Genomic DNA, 17,338 nt, shown 5'->3' with positions numbered 1-17,338 from the left:
GTACACAGTTGCGACTACAGAGTGAGACTAAGACATGCGAATGACGAGTTCTTTTGGAGGTAGAGACCACGTAATGCAAGCAGGAAGGTAAACAAATTACACATACAGTGAGATAGGGGTAATGCAACAGAAAACGGGAATTTAACGAGTGACAACACGAACGAAAACGTCCACGTGTGCGGGGTTGCCACACACACCCACACAAACACACACACATACATGCACAGTGTGGTTCCTGCCAGAGGACCCGGCCAGTGTGGCTCTGACTATGGTGTGGATGGGAAGGGACGGACACCTGTGCATCCCTCTGTTTCCCTCCCCCCAGCAGCACCGCTCGCTGGGCTGGGTACACAACGGCCTCCCCTTTAACACGTTTGGAGTAGCACTGACGAAGGATTTACACTAACCAAAAAGTCGCTAACGAATTTAGCGAAGTAAACGTTTACGTAAAGAAAAGTTAACTGAAAATTACAAAACTTGATGGTGCTGGCTGAATGAGCGTGAGACTTAAGAGTCTAACAACAGCTGAAATGTCTGTGATAAAAAGATAATTATTAAACAGTTTAAATACTACATAGGATCGTAAGACCCGACCTTCGTAAATACACAGTAACAGTACCCCGCAATACGTCACACCTGACAGCAACAGGTATGTGGGTATAGCTTGTAAACGGTACTGATATTGGCGCTGAGTCTGATGACTTTGTGCTAAGAACATGATCATCTCTACTTCCCGCAGAACCTGCGTGTGACAGTGAAAGACAAAGATGTTTTCTCTGTTTGGGAGATGAGTAAAATATAACTTGATTTATGAGTCGATGAATTTTGACTCATATATATATATATATATATATATATATATATATATATATATATATATATATATATATATATATATATATATATAAGTGCTGCAGGAGCCTCATATGGGTAGAAGGGACTCCTGGGACAGAAGTAATTTATATATTGTGTAAACAAATAATTAGATACATAAAGAACGATTTGTTGAATTCAGGCAGCCATTCGGCTGAAAACAGACGGTTGAGCAGTATCTAGTTCATTAATCACAAAAGAGCTGAAGATCATGGTCGGGGTGAATGCTTTTACGCTTTGGACAAGCGCTTGACTGAAGTCTTATCTACTTAGTACAGGAAGTTTTACAGAGCCAATTCTATGGATGATACATCATACATAGTGATTCGACAACATGATGTAAAGTTACATAAGGGTAGAATTGCAGTGGTATTGTGTTGATATGCATTATGCATTTAATGATGAATATTAAGTGATATAAAGTTATATACTGTTTGAATTGTAGGCGTATTGTGTTGTGTTGACATGCGTTATGTATTAAACGGTGAACATTAATTGAGGTAAAGTTACATATTTGTTGAACCGCAGTAATAATGTGTTGACATATGTACTCAATGGTGAACATTAATTAAGGTAAAGTTACATATGTTTCGACATATGTTATGGTGAACATTGATTATGGTAAAGTTACATATACATTAAACTGCAATAATACTGCTTCGACACATGTTTTTAATGGTGAACATTAAGTGATGAATATTATCACGTTGGTCGACATATATTATGTGTTTAATGGTGAACAGTAAGTGATGAATATTTTCACGCTGGTTGCCATACGCATAACTATGGGGAACTAAGCTATTTGCCTGCTTATCTGTGCATTTCTTCATGGATTGTTTATGACGTTCGCAGTACTAGGTATAGGACAGTTCTTGTATCTGTACGAGCACTGGTTGGTACAAGGAGATTGTGGTGACGGACGTCGGTCTAGCGATCGCTCATCTGACCCTCGAGGAAATTTATGGTGTTCCTGTGGTCAGCTGGGTGGGTCACAACCCCTGTGGTCAGCTGGGTGGATGACATCTCCTGTGGTCAGCTGGGTGGATGACATCTCCTGTGGTCAGCTGGGTGGATGACATCTCCTGTGGTCAGCTGGGTGGGTGACAACTCCTGTGGTCAGCTGGGTGGGTCACAACTGTGGTCAGCTGGGTGGGTCACAACTCCTGTGGTCAGCTGGGTGGGTGACAACTGTGGTCAGCTGGGTGGGTCACAACTGTGGTCAGCTGGGTGGGTGACAACTCCTGTGGTCAGCTGGGTGTGTGGTCAGCTGGGTGGGTGACAACTCCTGTGGTCAGCTGGGTGGGTCACAACTGTGGTCAGCTGGGTGGGTCACAACTGTGGTCAGCTGGGTGGGTCACAACTGTGGTCAGCTGGGTGGGTCACAACTCCTGTGGTCAGCTGGGTGGGTCACAACTGTGGTCAGCTGGGTGGGTCACAACTTCTTACGGGTCAGGGGCTATGGGCCGTTGTTTACGCCGAGGCGACCGCCTCTCCAGCATAAGCCTCAGTGTTTTTTTTCGTGGTTTGTACATCTCTTTCGCCATCAAATTCATCGGAGGCAGGTTCAATCAGGCGTAATCCAGGTATCATTCTGAGAGAGAGAGAGAGAGAGAGAGAGAGAGAGAGAGAGAGAGAGAGAGAGAGAGAGAGAGAGAGTTCAGGGCTATGTGTAATGTTGACTTGCAGGCGGCCCGTTAGCGCCCATGACACACTTCTTCCCCCATCGAGGGTTGGTGCTGGTGTAATAGAATGGATAAACAACGGCTGATTGGAGGTAAGCCGCCATTTGCCTGAAAATACACAATTGAGGTGTTACAGATATTACAGACCTGGGAGGCCACGATAGTTGTTAGTTAACCAATCATGCAAGAGTCTAACATTAGGGTGAGCTGGAGATTTGCACATTTAGATAGCCAGGTTGGCAGACATATAGGGATGTTTACCGAGTTAGTGTTATGTTTTATACATTACGAGTTTGACTGAACATCGAGTGATGAATAATTACAGTAATACAGTAGTTGACAAACCAAATAGCCTCACAGGAAACTGAGCTGTTCACTTGCATAGCTGTGCACTTGTTCATAGTTTGTTTATGAAGTTGACAATGGTAGGTACGGGACTGTTTTTGTACATGTCTGCACGAGCTCTGACTGGAACAACGAGTCGATGCCAATAACGAATTGCGGTATTTGGTGGAGAGGCAACGAGGGGAGGACGTCTGTGACGGGGTGGGTCAGTACAATGTACTGCCAAACTGCCGTGTGAGCTGCCGATGTTGATGGGAGATGGTGGACAGATTGAGCAACATGATGGCCTCTTGGTAGGTGGTGTAAGATGGGTCCAGGATGATTCGACATGCCATTTTAATGTCCTCTTCTGCACTCTTTGTGGCTAGCCTCTCTGTGTAGCTGTTGGTGAGGAGGACCAGGCTTGTGTGTGTGTGTGTGTGTGTGTGTGTGTGTGTGTGTGTGTGTGTGTTAAGCGAAATAATAGAAATGATTTTTTTGACTGTGATTCTTTCTTTTTCCACTGCACTTTAGGCAGGAAAAAAAAAAAGATATCCAGTATAATTGGTTCACGGGAAACAAGCTCTCTCATGTCCTTTCAGTATGTGGGTCATGGTGGCGGAATGCAACGATTTTATCACAGGACAACATTCAGAGGCCTTAATTGTGAGCTTCAGAGAGAGAGAGAGAGAGAGAGAGAGAGAGAGAGAGAGAGATGGGGAGAAGCGTCGCAGTTCACGGTTGTGTGGCGGCAGGAATCTGGTAGCGGGTCAAGATGGTAGGGTTAGTGATGACACGGCGGGCAGTGAGGGGGGGCGGGGGAATCCAGCCACCTCCAAGGCCGCGAGAGGGACGCAAGATCTTGTAAAGGGGACACAACCAATAGAGCACAACCAGTGAAGGAACGTAGGGACTTTGAAATAAAGGAACGTAGGGACTTTGAAATAAAGGGACGTAGGTACTTTGAAATAAAGGGACGTAGGGACTTTGAAGTAAAGGAACGTAGGGACTTTGAAATAAAGGGACGTAGGGACTTTGACGTAAAGGAACGTTAGGACTTTGAAATAAAGGAACGTAGGGACTTTGAAGTAAAGGAACGTAGGGCCTTTGAAGTAAAGGGACGTAGGGACTTTGAAATAAAGGGACGTAGGGACTTTGAAGTAAAGGAACGTTTGGACTTTGAAATAAAGGAACGTAAGGACTTTGAAGTAAAGGAACGTAGGGACTTTGACATTGGCGTTCTGTGAACGATACCCCAGACACAGTGAGGCATTAGACGAGGAAATCATAGAGATCAAATAGACTCTGATGTGTGAAGTGATAAATGGGAATTAGAAAGGATACAGTAACTGACGAACTAGTAGCAGAGACACAAAACTGGAGACGAAGAAGATACAAGGAGAGTACAATAGCTGGCGAATGACTTCCTCTCTAGTTAGTATCTCTTAAGTAGGAAGTTGCCTGCACACGAGGCTTCAAGAGCGCAGACGGAAACAATTTGCACGTCACTTATATCGCATGCAACGCGTCCATGACATTCCCAGAGCCGCTGTCATCCAATAGCGTAGGTCAGATACTTGCGATGATTCTGAGTGTATGCAACACACTATTGGCTCTCCTGTCTGCTAAGCGGTTAGCTTCTGTCGGAACAGCTTTAGAGTTGGCGGCTGGTGAAATGATTCTATATGACTCGTCTGTTGACGGCTGGTGAAATGATTCGTTATGACTCGTCTGTTGGCGGCTGGTGAAATGATTCGTTATGACTCGTCTGTTGACGGTTGGTGAAATGATTCATCTGATTATTTTCCCTGGGCGGCTGAGAAAACATTCGTTATGATTACTCTGTTGGCGATTGACGTAAGTTCAGTTATGACTATTTTGTTAGCGGCTGGTAAAAGATTCGTTATGATGATTCGTTATTGTAAAAGATAATGTTATAACGAGTATTCGCAGATCGGGCGGTTCGTATCTCTAACTAGCAATAGCATTGTGTAGACATATCTGGAGCTGTACAAGCTGTTAGTGACCATTTGAATCAGATGATGTTTGGCTTTAGCATAGCTCAGGTTAAGGTAAGCCTTAGCTGAAGATAAGTTAGCTGAACGCTAAATAGCTTTTGTTGAGGATAGAAAGTAGTTGGTAGCCACACTACAGCTTTAAGGGTCAGTTGATTAACATGGATGTTCCACCCAGTGCTCTTCTCACAACTTGCTAGATCGTAGCTGCCCATTTCCATAATTCTGTGAAGTTTAGTTATGAAATTTTTGTTCCGGTTTTCACTGCAGGACGAACGTATTGATTCATACCTTTGTATCAGTCTCTCTCTCTCTCTCTCTCTCTCTCTCTCTCTCTCTCTCTCTCTCTCTCTCTCTCTCTCTCTATATATATATATATATATATATATATATATATATATATACTGTGTCTTTCATAATTGATCAACGTTTCTCGTGTTAGCGAGAAAGGCCACATCCGCTCACATTCATTCGTTAGCTGCCATGTGTAATGCACCGAAACCACGGTTCCTTATCCACAAATTCAGGCCCCGCAGACCTTTCCATGATATACTCCGAACCTTCATACGCCCTGGTTTAGTCCATTGACAGCACGTCGACCCCAGTATAACACATCGTTCCAAATTCACTCTATCCCATCACGCCTTTAACCATACTGCACGTCCAGGCCCCACTCATTCAGTATCTTTTTCACTTCATCCTTCCGTCTCCTATTTGGTCTCCCCGTTCTTGTTCCCTCCACTTTTGACACGTGTATCCTCTTTGTCAACTTTTCCTTACTTATTCCCTCCTTATGTCCAAATAATTTCATCACACTCTTTCCTGATCTCTCAAGCACACTATTTTAATTACCACGCTCTCTCTTACCGGTACATTACTTACCGGATCAAACCACCTCACACCACATATTGTCCTCAGACATTTCATTTCCAGCTCATCCACCCTCCTCCGCACAAACTTATCTATATGCAATGCCTCACATCTATATGATTTCGCTTAGACTATTATTCCTTCAGCCATACCTCTTTTTGCCCTCCCAGATAACGTTCTTTTTTTTTCCCACACATTGAAGATCTTCAGTGCTCCCAATGCCATCCCCCATCCTGTGACTCTTTTCTTCTTCCATGAGTCCATTCGCTGCCATTTCCACTATCAGATATCTATGACTTTTCACTTCCTCCACGTCTCTATCATTCAAACTTACGTCCCAACTAGCTTGTCCCTCAAACCTTCTGAACCAGATAACCTTGCTCTCATTCACACTCACTCTCAACTTCCTCCTTTCACAGCCTTTTCCAAACTCAGTCACTAACTTCTGCAGTTTCTCAGTCGAATGTGCCACCAGTGCTGTATCATCGGCGAACAACAATTGAGTCATTTCCCAGGCCCTGTCATCCCCAACAGACTGCATACTCGCCGCTCTCTCCAAGACTCTCGCATTTACCTCCACGACCTCGTCCATCAACAAACCGAACAACCATGGTGATATCACACACCCTTGCCGCAGACCAGTCTTCACATGGAACCATTTACTCTTCTCTCTTCCGACTCGTGCACAAGCCTTACATCCTTGAGAAAAACTTTTCATTGCTTCTCGCAGCTTACTTTCCACAAAGCATCTCGATCAACCCTATCATATGCTTTCTCCAGGTCCATAAATGCAATACACAAAACCATCTGTTTTTCCAAGTATTTCTTACGTACATTCATTAAAGCAAACATCTTATTCACACATCCTCCACCACTTCTGAAACCACACTGCTCCTCCTCAATCTGATGCTCTGTACATACCTTTACCCTCTCAATCAATACCCTTCTGTGCAACTTATCAAGTATACTCGACAAACTTATACCTCTGTAGTTTGATCACTTACTATTATCCCCTTGCCTTTATACGGTGGCACTATACAGGCATTACCCCAATCCTCAGGCACCTCATCATCGTCCATACATAATACATTGAATATCCCTACCAACAATCAACAACACAGTCACCTCATTTCTTAATAGAATGAGCAACATACCATCCACTCCAACCGTCTTGCCGCATTTCATCTTGCGCAAGGCTTCCACCATCTCTTGTCCGTTCACCAAACCACTCTTCATGACTCTCACTTCGTATACCACCTCAATCCAAACACCCTACATTTGCCACTCTATCATCAATCACATTGAAAAGTCCTTCAAAATATTCACTCCATCTCCTCCTCATTTCATCACTGCCTGTTATTACTTCCTCTTTTGCTCTCCTCACCGCTGTTCCCATTTGTTATGTTGTTTCTCGCACGTTATTTACGTTCTTCCAAAATGCCTTCTTATTCTCCCTAAAGTTTGCTGATGCTCGTTCACTCCCAACTCTCATTTACCCTGTTTTTCACCCACTACACCTTTCTGTTGATCTCCTGCCGCTTTCTCTTTGCCCACTTCCATCTCTCGCATGCCACATGCATCATCTCTTGCACATGCCGGCACTGTTTCCCTAAATACCTCCCATTCCTCAACCACTCCCCTTGGAAAGCTGGCCACGTCCACCTGGCGTGATCGGAGGTCGTATATTGTTGTGATGTCTTTTGTGGATCTATGTGGTGAGAGTTCTGTTTAACTGAGCAGTAAATGTCTTGACTGTCATAGTTACATGACGGGCATGCAGGGTCGTGGGATATACTGCATCACTGTTCTTAATGTGTAGGAGTGGGTGATATCTTGAATGTAGACGGGATAGAGGGAGTAACTCTTAAATATTCGGGGAGTGTGTTTTCAGATAGGAGAATTTCTGGTGGGTTGGTGCTTAAGTTGGGATGGAGGTTGTTTAGTGCTTGTCAGGTCATATCATTGCACATATCATGTTAATGTTATTTTTATTGAGGGTAAGGGGAGCTAAATGTTGCTGAAGTGAGAGGCCAGGGTATGTTTTTCACTACTGCTTATGGGCCCGGGGTTAGTTATGGAAACGTTTAGATTTGAAGTGTCTTGTGCTCTTGCTGTGCATTGAGTGCCGAGCATATTAAGGTGGAATTCTATTGAGATGATCTTTGTTGTGTTGGTCGTGAGGGTTTGTGTAGTTGCTAAGCAGACACTGATTGTTTTGAGTGCTCTGTTTCATACGTTTACAGCTTTGTATTCTCTGACGGCGAATGACCAGGCAGGTGAGGTGTATTGGAGATAAAGCGGATGAAATTTTTTTGTTATAGATACTAAGAGATGCTTTTTTTTCTTGTTTAAATCCTGTAGCAATATCGTTTGTTCGTTGCTTTTGTGATTATATTTTTGATGTGGGAAGTGAACTTCATTTGTGTGTCACCATAGGCACGTATGATGCCCAGAACAGTTGGTCCTTTGTTAAGTGGGAGAAATTGGCCATACATGGTGACAGGAAAGTGCAGGTTGGATTCTTGTCCATTAGAGGCCAGACATTCTGTTCTTGATGAGCCATTTTTCCGGCTGTGCAGTGAAGTTTTGCACGTTTTCTTCTGTGGTGTCAGAGTGTTGTGTTGTGATTGTAGGTTCGTGTGCATAGGAGAGGATCTTCACACTGTGGACTGCAGGAGGTAATGGGAGGTCATCTGGAAAGAGACGGAAGAGGGTTGGACAAAGAACTGTTCGTTGGGAACTCATTTGTAGTACTGAGTGTTTTAGACTTTGAGCTTCTGTAAGTGATTAACTCAGGGACCAGCCGTGAAGTTGAACAACCCCATGTTTGTCACTTGTGGAGGGCGGTGTCGAGAATCTTTTGTGAGAGGATGTGTTTAGGGACCATTTCATAAGCAGTTTCATAGACCTGAACATTCAGGAGGTTGAAAAGTGTGCATTGAATAGCGTTAGCCGTATGGACGTGGTGTATAAAGGGCGACGTGCTGTCAGTGACCTGACGTGAGTGGGGCTTGGATGTAAATGAAGTACTCAAGTTTCGGTGCATTATACTTGCTCGACAACCAGAGATTGGATGTGAGCAGATGAGGCCATTGTTCTGCGTGTTTCTAACGCTTTCCCTCCAAGGCAGGATGGACAAGTATAATACATCAACATCCAAGTCCTAAATGGGGAGTTCGATTTAGTTTCCAGAGGTTAGTGTGACTTCGCATCAACCCTTGTGGCGTCAACACTGGGCAAACTCGGCCTGAAAGTTCGTACCAGCCCATGAGTGGCGTAAGACGTTGCTCGCGCCACAGTGACAAAGGCCGTATTGTGTGGTATGTCAGAATCACGGAGACACACAGCCCAGTTTTGGTGGGGTCTCTCGCGTGTGTGTGTGTGTGTGTGTGTGTGTGTGTGTGTGTGTGGTGATTATCCTCTCGGAAACCCTATGACAAGGATTCAGAAGGTTCAACTCCTTTATGGAAAATGGTAGTTGACCAAAAGTCAATTATAACTGAGTTCGTCTCTTTATTCAAGATATCAAGATAAACCTAAGAAACAGAAAACGTGATTATTATACACTGGAGTGGAATTACATAAACATACAAAACAGAAAACGTGAGTAGCATACACTGAAGTGGAACTCTATATCTTTTTTCCCCCCGAATTTCTTAAAGCCTGTAATGTCGGCAAGTTTTGTTTTCGAGAGAGGGACTATCACAGAATGTATTATTGTTGCGTTACACCACACTTAACTTGAATCCTTTGCCCTTGGGAAAGGTTAATACTCTCTCACACTTCGCAAAATCATCCCTCGCTCGGGACTTGTAACCCGTTCAAGTAATAAATTCAGCGTACACTTAGCTATTGCACCACTTGGGGAGGTTACATCTAGTTTTTTCTCAGTATCTTCATATTTTTCGGACTTCGGTGAGCGTTACTGACTGTGAGGCATTAACGGGCCACCTTGCTGGAGGGGAGGGGGAAATGCTGTTTCCTGTGGGGCTGGGTGGCAATGAGAATGGATGAAGGGAACAAGTATAAATATGTACATGTGTATATATGTATAAGGATGTGTATATATACGTATGTGTACGTTGAGATGTATATGTGTGTATATGTGCGTGTATGGGCGTTTATGTGTATGTATATGTGTATATGAGTGGTTGGGCCATTCGTCGTCTGTTTCTTTGCGCTACCTCGCTAACGCGGGACACAGCGACTAAGTATAATAGAAAATTATATATATATATATATATATATATATATATATATATATATATATATATATATATATATATATATATATATATATACGCACTATGTAACTGATATCCTGATTAGGATATTCAGTTGCCTAACCGTCTCAGCTAACATAATAAAACGTCATAGATTTCAACATATTTTGTGACTTTTTGACAACACGGAACACTGCTTTTCAGTAAACACTCTCCTGTTTCTGTAGTCGTCTTCTACGTAAGAAATGCACCGGACTGATATGCGCTATTAGTTCTTACGATAACCAAGGGGCGAGTGGTTATTCGGCCATAAGTGCGTGCATGTCTGCAACTTCGTACATGATTGACGTCGTCAACAGTACTGTCGTGGAATAAAAGTATTTGGTGAATAACAGTTTGGGATGTTAGGTCCCCGAGTTTGATTGAGTTAGCGTCGAATTACTTACTTAACGTTTGCTATTGTTTTCACCCGCGTTGCTTTGTTTTCACTCGCGTCGGCATATATTGTGTACAGGTCTGGCCCGGTTGTTGTACTCTTTATTCTGACGCTGTGCAATGCCACGCAGGTGACTCACACGCTGTTTGGGGTCATTCACCCCGTGGGCCGCTTTGGGGGGGAGCTTCTGGGTGGGGGTTATCTCCTGTTTTCGCTTTCCGTATATAAACATCGTATTACCTCTGACACAAAATGATCGGTAATTAAGGCTTATTATTTCTTTTTTTCTTTGCCAGGGCCTCGTCAGCCATTATTAAAAGAGGCAAGTGAAGTCTGATATTTTCTGAAGTCGTTTGTTCGTGTCAGGTTAAATTCTCATCATGGTGGCTGTCCTTGGCCGAGTAAAAGCCTAAGATGTTCTACCATTGTCTGTTTCCAGGAGTGCTATCGCCCTCGCGTACTTCCACATACCAAGTGTGATACACTCACGTTTAATGGTGTTTACTGAGGATATGCTCTGTTTGGCTCGCTCTCCTGTAATCGCGCGTAGTGCGTTCTTGTAAACATTGCCTCTCTTTATCTTAACAAGATGTGTTAGGACATTCTCAGCATATTGGGATAATTGTAGAATGTAATGGTAATGATGGTGATAACTGGTTTATTAATGAGTTTACGCCATAGGTTTTTCCACAAGAGTGGACGGCAGTTAGCAGTAAGGAAAGGTAGTAGGCATAGTTAAAGAGAAAACAAAAATAAAAGAAACTATTTTTTTCATCCTTGCCTGCTGTTTCTCGCGTAGCAAGGTAGCATCAGGAAAGGACGAAAAACATTTTCATTTCCTCCCATCCGCTCTCCTGCTGTCATGTATAATTCAGTGAAACTTATGCCCGTTATCCACAGCCAAGCCCCCCTACACACTTTTCCATGGTTTCTCTAGGCCACTTCATACGCCCTGGCTCAGCACGTCTTACCCTGTGTATCACATCACTCTTACCCCTTTATGTCCCTTGCACGCGTATCATCCTCTTGCACGTTCAGACCCCCATTGCTCAAAGCGTCTTTTAACTCCATCTCGTTCTTTCTGTTTCCTCCACTTACGACCCACACATCCTTTCAGTCAGTTTCTCTTCACTCATTCTCTCTTTATGTCCAAACCGTTTCAGTGGGTACCCCCTTCTCAGCTCTCTCTCAGACATACTCTACTTTTCATCTCATATCACCTACATACAGCATACTTGCAGACATACCACTGTATCTAAAACCCTCGGATGTGCTCCCTCCCATCCCACCCCATCCCCTCCATACACAAGTTATACAGCCATGGTGATGCCACAAACCCTTAGCGCAGCCACACCTTCACCCACCCATTTCCTGCTCGTCCACACTTCATAATCTCTTAATACAAACTCCTCAGTGCTTTTCATAACTTTCCTCCCTCACCTTATATTGTAGGATCTTCCACAAAGGATCTTTGTCTACTTTACCATGCGCCGTCTCTAATTCCATAAATGCCAAATATAGTTTTTTTTCTTCCAGTATTTCTCACACTGTCTTCAAAGGAAACACCTGAGTTACACATCTACCACCTCTGAAACAACGTTCTTCCTACCCATTCTGATGTCCTGTGCTTGCCACTATCCTATACAACCTACATGGCATACCCCACGCTCTGTATCTCTGTAATTTAAGCCTTTATTTTTTGTACCCCTTGTATATATACAGAGGCAAAGATATTCCGCTAGTCCTCAGGCACCTCTTCCTGACCCGTAGATGCTCCGAAAATCTAAACCGAAGTAATTTTGACATTTAGCTACATTACCTTCACTGGAATAGGAGAGAGCCGATACTCTCTTGTGTCTGTATGGTGGAAGGATATGTGGTAGGCCTGGGATGTGGTGCATGTTAGGTGGTAGAGGAGGCAAGCACCACGGCCTTGGCTGTGGTGTGTGGCAAGTGGTGGAGGAGGCAAGCACCACGACCATGGGTGGGGTGTTTGGCAGGTGGTGGAGGAGGCAAGCACCACGACCGTGGGTGAGATGTGTGGCAAGAGGTGGAGGAGGCAAGCACCACGACCGTGGGTGAGGTGTGTGGCAAGTGGTGGAGGAGGCAAGCACCACGACCGTGGGTGAGGTGTGTGGCAAGTGGTGGAGGAGGCAAGCACCACGACCGTGGGTGGGGTGTTTGGCAGGTGGTGGAGGAGGCAAGCACCTCAAGGTGACGAACCTGCCTGCCGTAGGAGACCTTACTGAAGCGGAGTGTTTGGAAGAAGCCCACGTTGGGGACCTAGTGTTTACTGTAGAAGTGTTTGGCGCATATTCGTACGCTGGATGTCGCAGTTTACGGTGGAAAGTCTCGCAACTCTTCTTTAGACTGTCGCAAGTGCTCTTCTCTCTCTTGTTGCTCCAGAACTAAGTTGGGGAAGGTGATGCATATTTTAAACTGGTCGCATACAAACTCTGTAAAGGAATAAGAAACTTTGCTCACGAGTGCGAAGCCCTTTTTTAGTGTAGCTAAGACCTGGCGAGGTCTTTCGTAAATATGATTTTTAGATATTGTCGAACTGGACAAGAATGTGATAACGCTAATTTCAAGGCTGAATCATGTGAGAGAAGTGAGTCATTAATGTAAATCGGTTGGTGTTGTAGTAGTAGGTCAGGTAAATAGTGACGTCATTCGTTACAGGTTCAGTGTGCGTATGTTACGATCACAAAATCCGAGTAAGGGAGAATACATCAGTATGTGCGGCAAAGCTGGAGCTGCGGTGCTCAACATAGAAAACGTGTAATGTCTGTCTTTGATGTGACGGGAAGTATCAACACTCATGCCCAACACTGGTTCAGATCCAAGCAAAGACGCCGCTGGAAACGATAAACAAAAATACTGGAGCGAATTTTATTCGCCAGTGTACGATAATTGAAGAACATGAAAACCGGCATTTTTAGTAACGTAAATGCTGTATTTCATTGTTAATTAGAGCTTCAGCTGAGTCGTGTGTCCTTTTAATGTAACTGTCTCACAACATGGCCACAGTTATCGGGAGATCGGTTGACTGAACTTAGAGGAGTCAGTCTGGAGAGGTGCTTCGTTGTCGAGTACCCTTGTAAGATACACTGTCTCGGACGTTGGAGATATAAACAGTGGCTGAAATAAGACAAGTAGATAACTTGCTTTCGTCTGCCGCTTGATGGATTAAGATAATGGTTTGATTTCGTCGCCTGTGAGGGAAGGTGTCAGCGACGGGAGAAGAACTCCCTCTGCTTATTTCTGACTTTGAGATTCACTTAATACTTAGATATTATGTATTACAATGTCTTTCGAGAACGACGTATTAATCTGCAGACCTCTACACCTTCAGGGGAGATAGCAGTACTGAAGCCACTTCCTTGACCTTTTTCTTTGATGAATATATCTATAAGGTCCCGAAATAGGGCTCTGTGTTCAGTATATCAAAATTAGTTGGAAGACCAGCAAGATTCAATGGTAAATAGTTACGCCATGTGCAAACACACCAGTGTGCCAACAACTATTGTCTAAGCTACAGGGACTCGGAATGTTCTGGAAGAATTGATGTGACCTTATGAACTATCGTTTAAGAGGATCGCTCTTATCTTCGTGGCTGACGTTGCTGAAGATAATACTTCCCTCAGACCCGCTTGACATCACAATTGCAATTATTTCGGTAAGAACGACTTAGTTTCCGAGACCCAGACAGATGAGCGACTTCGCTTCTCGTTATTATGATACTTAGGTGGGTCTTTAGGAATAAAACTTGTGCCATGAGTGACAAAAGTGACACAATTGTGGCAGTGGCTGAGGAAAGTGTGTGAAGCAAGATGTTTACTCGGGTGAGCAGCCACTGAAGCTAAATATTTCTGAGAGGCATTTTGTATTGGTAGATTAGTGATCTTTCGTATCACTGAAATACTGAGGCGTCTTTCTGTCCAACCGTTGTGCTAGTGGTGTGAGATAGCTTAGAGTGACTGGGAATACTAAGCAAAATCAGTAGGTTAACAGCAAGAATATTGGAATGATTGGCATCTCTAGCCTCACTATTTGTCTTGCAGATACGGTGTTTGTTTCAAAAAGATGTATAGAACGTAAACCATTCAGGCTGACCGGAGGAATGACCATAGCTGTGTGGCTTCTGGTATGTTCTCGATGGTTGGAGCAGGAGGAATGATGAGGACAACCCAGAGCTGGTACGAGGAGGGTAGCATAGGGCGCAAAACACACACATACACACACACACACATACACATACACACACACACACACACACACACACACACACACACACTCTCTCTCTCTCTCTCTCTCTCTCTCTCTCTCTCTCTCTCTCTCTCTCTCTCTCTCTCCCCAAAAGTTTCCACAACATAAAACGCCATCTCACCTCCACCCTACCATCACTATGTGGTTTTATGTTTCTTTTTGTTTGTCTAACTGTCCATCCATCCATTGACTAATCTATCTGTGCATCTGTCTATCTATCTATCTGTCTATCTTATCCCCACTCCTTTTGGCCTTGGGCTGGATTAAGTAGGTGAAGGAATGCACCACTTGTTGTCATCGATTTTACAGAACTGGTACCCCCAGTTCCCTCCCTGCAGGTTGGCAAAGGACAAGGCGCGTCCAGTTCCCTTAGGGGTAGACATGCTACGCTCCTTACTGGTTTGGCTTTGTCTCTTGTACCAGGAGAATCATCAGTCTTAGGTGACACCCCAGGTCTCACACACAGTACAGAGGCCAGAAACACTACTTGCGTTCATCTAGATAGACAAGGAATTTACGTGGGAATGTAGAGCACTGTTACTGTGCTCCAGCCCAGCAGATCACCTTGTCACAGAAGATGAGTTCTCCTTTGTGTATCATAATTGTGACATTATGAACATTAGGTAATGTATCTTGTCACAGGCAGACGTTATGTTACAGAGTTCTGACGAAAACTGGAGGACAGGTTGATGGGCCATCTGCTCTCAGAAGCGTCTCGATAAACACGAGAGACTCGTTGTTCTCTGGGAGATGATTATGTGGATGATGTGTGACGTGTGTTTGTATAAGATCGTCTTCCAGGGCTGTGTCGACGAGACTCTGGCTCAGCGCCAAGCACTGGCCTGTGTGTGTACCAGCAGCGTCTTGTGTATCACTTGTTCAGTTTCTTCGTCACTCTTTGACGAAGAGTTAGGTGGTAGTTGTGAGCGTCTGTCAACTCTGCCGGCGACATGATAGCGTTGTTTTGCCATTGGGTGAGAAGGTGTTACTCGAAAAATAACAGTTTAATTAAGAGTAGAGGGGAGTTTTTGATCCGTAGAGAGTATAATGTTTATCGAAGGTAAAGAAGTAAAACACGAGGGTTGAAATCGCTGTGTTAGCATTGGATGGTCTGGTCTCATTCGTCCTCACATGACACTTTTGCATACGGTACGTTTATCAAGATCTCTCTTTCTTTTGTCTTTATATATATATATATATATATATATATATATATATATATATATATATATATATATATATATATATATATATATATATATATTCCTATGAGTCCACGGGGAAAATGAAACACGAAAAGTTCCCAAGTGCACTTTCGTGTAATAATCACATCATCAGGGGAGACACAAGAGAGAAATATAACAGTCAGTTGATATACATCGAAGAGACGAAACTAGGACGCCATTTGGTAAACATGTGGTTGTCCTATATATATATATATATATATATATATATATATATATATATATATATATATATATATATATATATATAAGTGCGCGTTCATATGCACTTTATTCGTATGTATATATATATATATATATATATATATATATATATATATATATATATATATATATATATATATATAATATATATATATATTATCCCTAGGGATATGGGAGAAAGAATACTTCCCACGTATTCCCTGCGTGTCGTAGAAGGCGACTAAAAGGGGAGGGAGCGGGGGGCTGGAAATCCTCCCCTCTTGTTTTTTTTTTTTGATTTTCCAAAAGAAGGAACAGAGAAGGGGGCCAGGTGAGGATATTCCCTCAGAGGCCCAGTCCTCTGTACTTAACGCTACCTTGCTAACGCGGGAAATGGCGAATAGTTTGAAAGAAAAAAGAAATATATATATATATATATATATATATATATATATATATATATATATATATATATATATATATATATATATATATCGACCTACTCATAGCGGAGGATGAACAGCTAGGTTGACTGTGGACCGGCTGCAGCAGTTGGGATTCGAAGCTACGTAAATGCGTCACCGTCAGCAATGCTAACTGCTTACCACACGCAGGTCCATATATATCCGTTTGTCTGTCTTTCTTTGACCTTATTCTCTTAATTATTTCTGTCTCTTTCCTTCTCATTTAATAATTCTCTCTGATTCTCTCTCTCTCTCTCTCTGTCTGTCTGTCTGTCTCTCTGTCTCTCTCTCTCTCTCTCTCTCTCTCTCTCTCTCTCTCTCTCTCTCTCTCTCTCTGACCAAGGTAGTACTATCCCTCGATATCTGGAGGGTTAGTGACGGCGGCGCAGTGAGCCAACAATTCAGTGGTTGCCAAGTTCCCTTCTCGTTCCAGGCTGATCCCACAGACGTAAACTCTCCCCTTCTCCCGTGATAATTTCACGACACGACTTATGTTTCCCTATGGTTATTTCTGCGGTGAGCGCTACGAGCTAGACTTGTGTTCTGGCAAGATCTCGTTACATATACTCGTAGGTAGGGATGAGAACCTAATGGAATTCGATGATGAGAAATTTAAGCCATGAGTTTATGTATGATTAACAGATTGACAGAGTCTTCCAGCAGAGGCCCGACAGGGAAAGGAATAGACAGGACAGAAAATGTCCGAGACGTGGGAGTTTGAAATCAAGGAGCATATTGATACGATGCTTCTTGCA

At 43.4% G+C, this 17,338-nt stretch overlaps 1 long non-coding RNA gene across 1 annotated transcript in view; it reads left to right on the top strand.

The window, feature by feature from the left end:
• The first annotated feature begins 284 nt into the window (after positions 1 to 284).
• The window catches only part of LOC139756487 (uncharacterized), a 520,136-nt gene continuing 503,082 nt past the window's right edge, over positions 285 to 17,338 (top strand). Inside the window, exon 1 of the long non-coding RNA XR_011714360.1 lies at positions 285 to 649. This is a non-coding gene — a long non-coding RNA (uncharacterized lncRNA). The remainder of the gene's footprint in view (positions 650 to 17,338) is intronic.

The sequence above is a fragment of the Panulirus ornatus genome, chromosome 22, assembly GCF_036320965.1.
Source record: "Panulirus ornatus isolate Po-2019 chromosome 22, ASM3632096v1, whole genome shotgun sequence".
NCBI classification, from domain to species: domain Eukaryota; kingdom Metazoa; phylum Arthropoda; class Malacostraca; order Decapoda; family Palinuridae; genus Panulirus; species Panulirus ornatus.
Note: the sequence above shows the minus strand (reverse complement) of the source record. Positions and strands in the feature narration are given on the sequence as shown.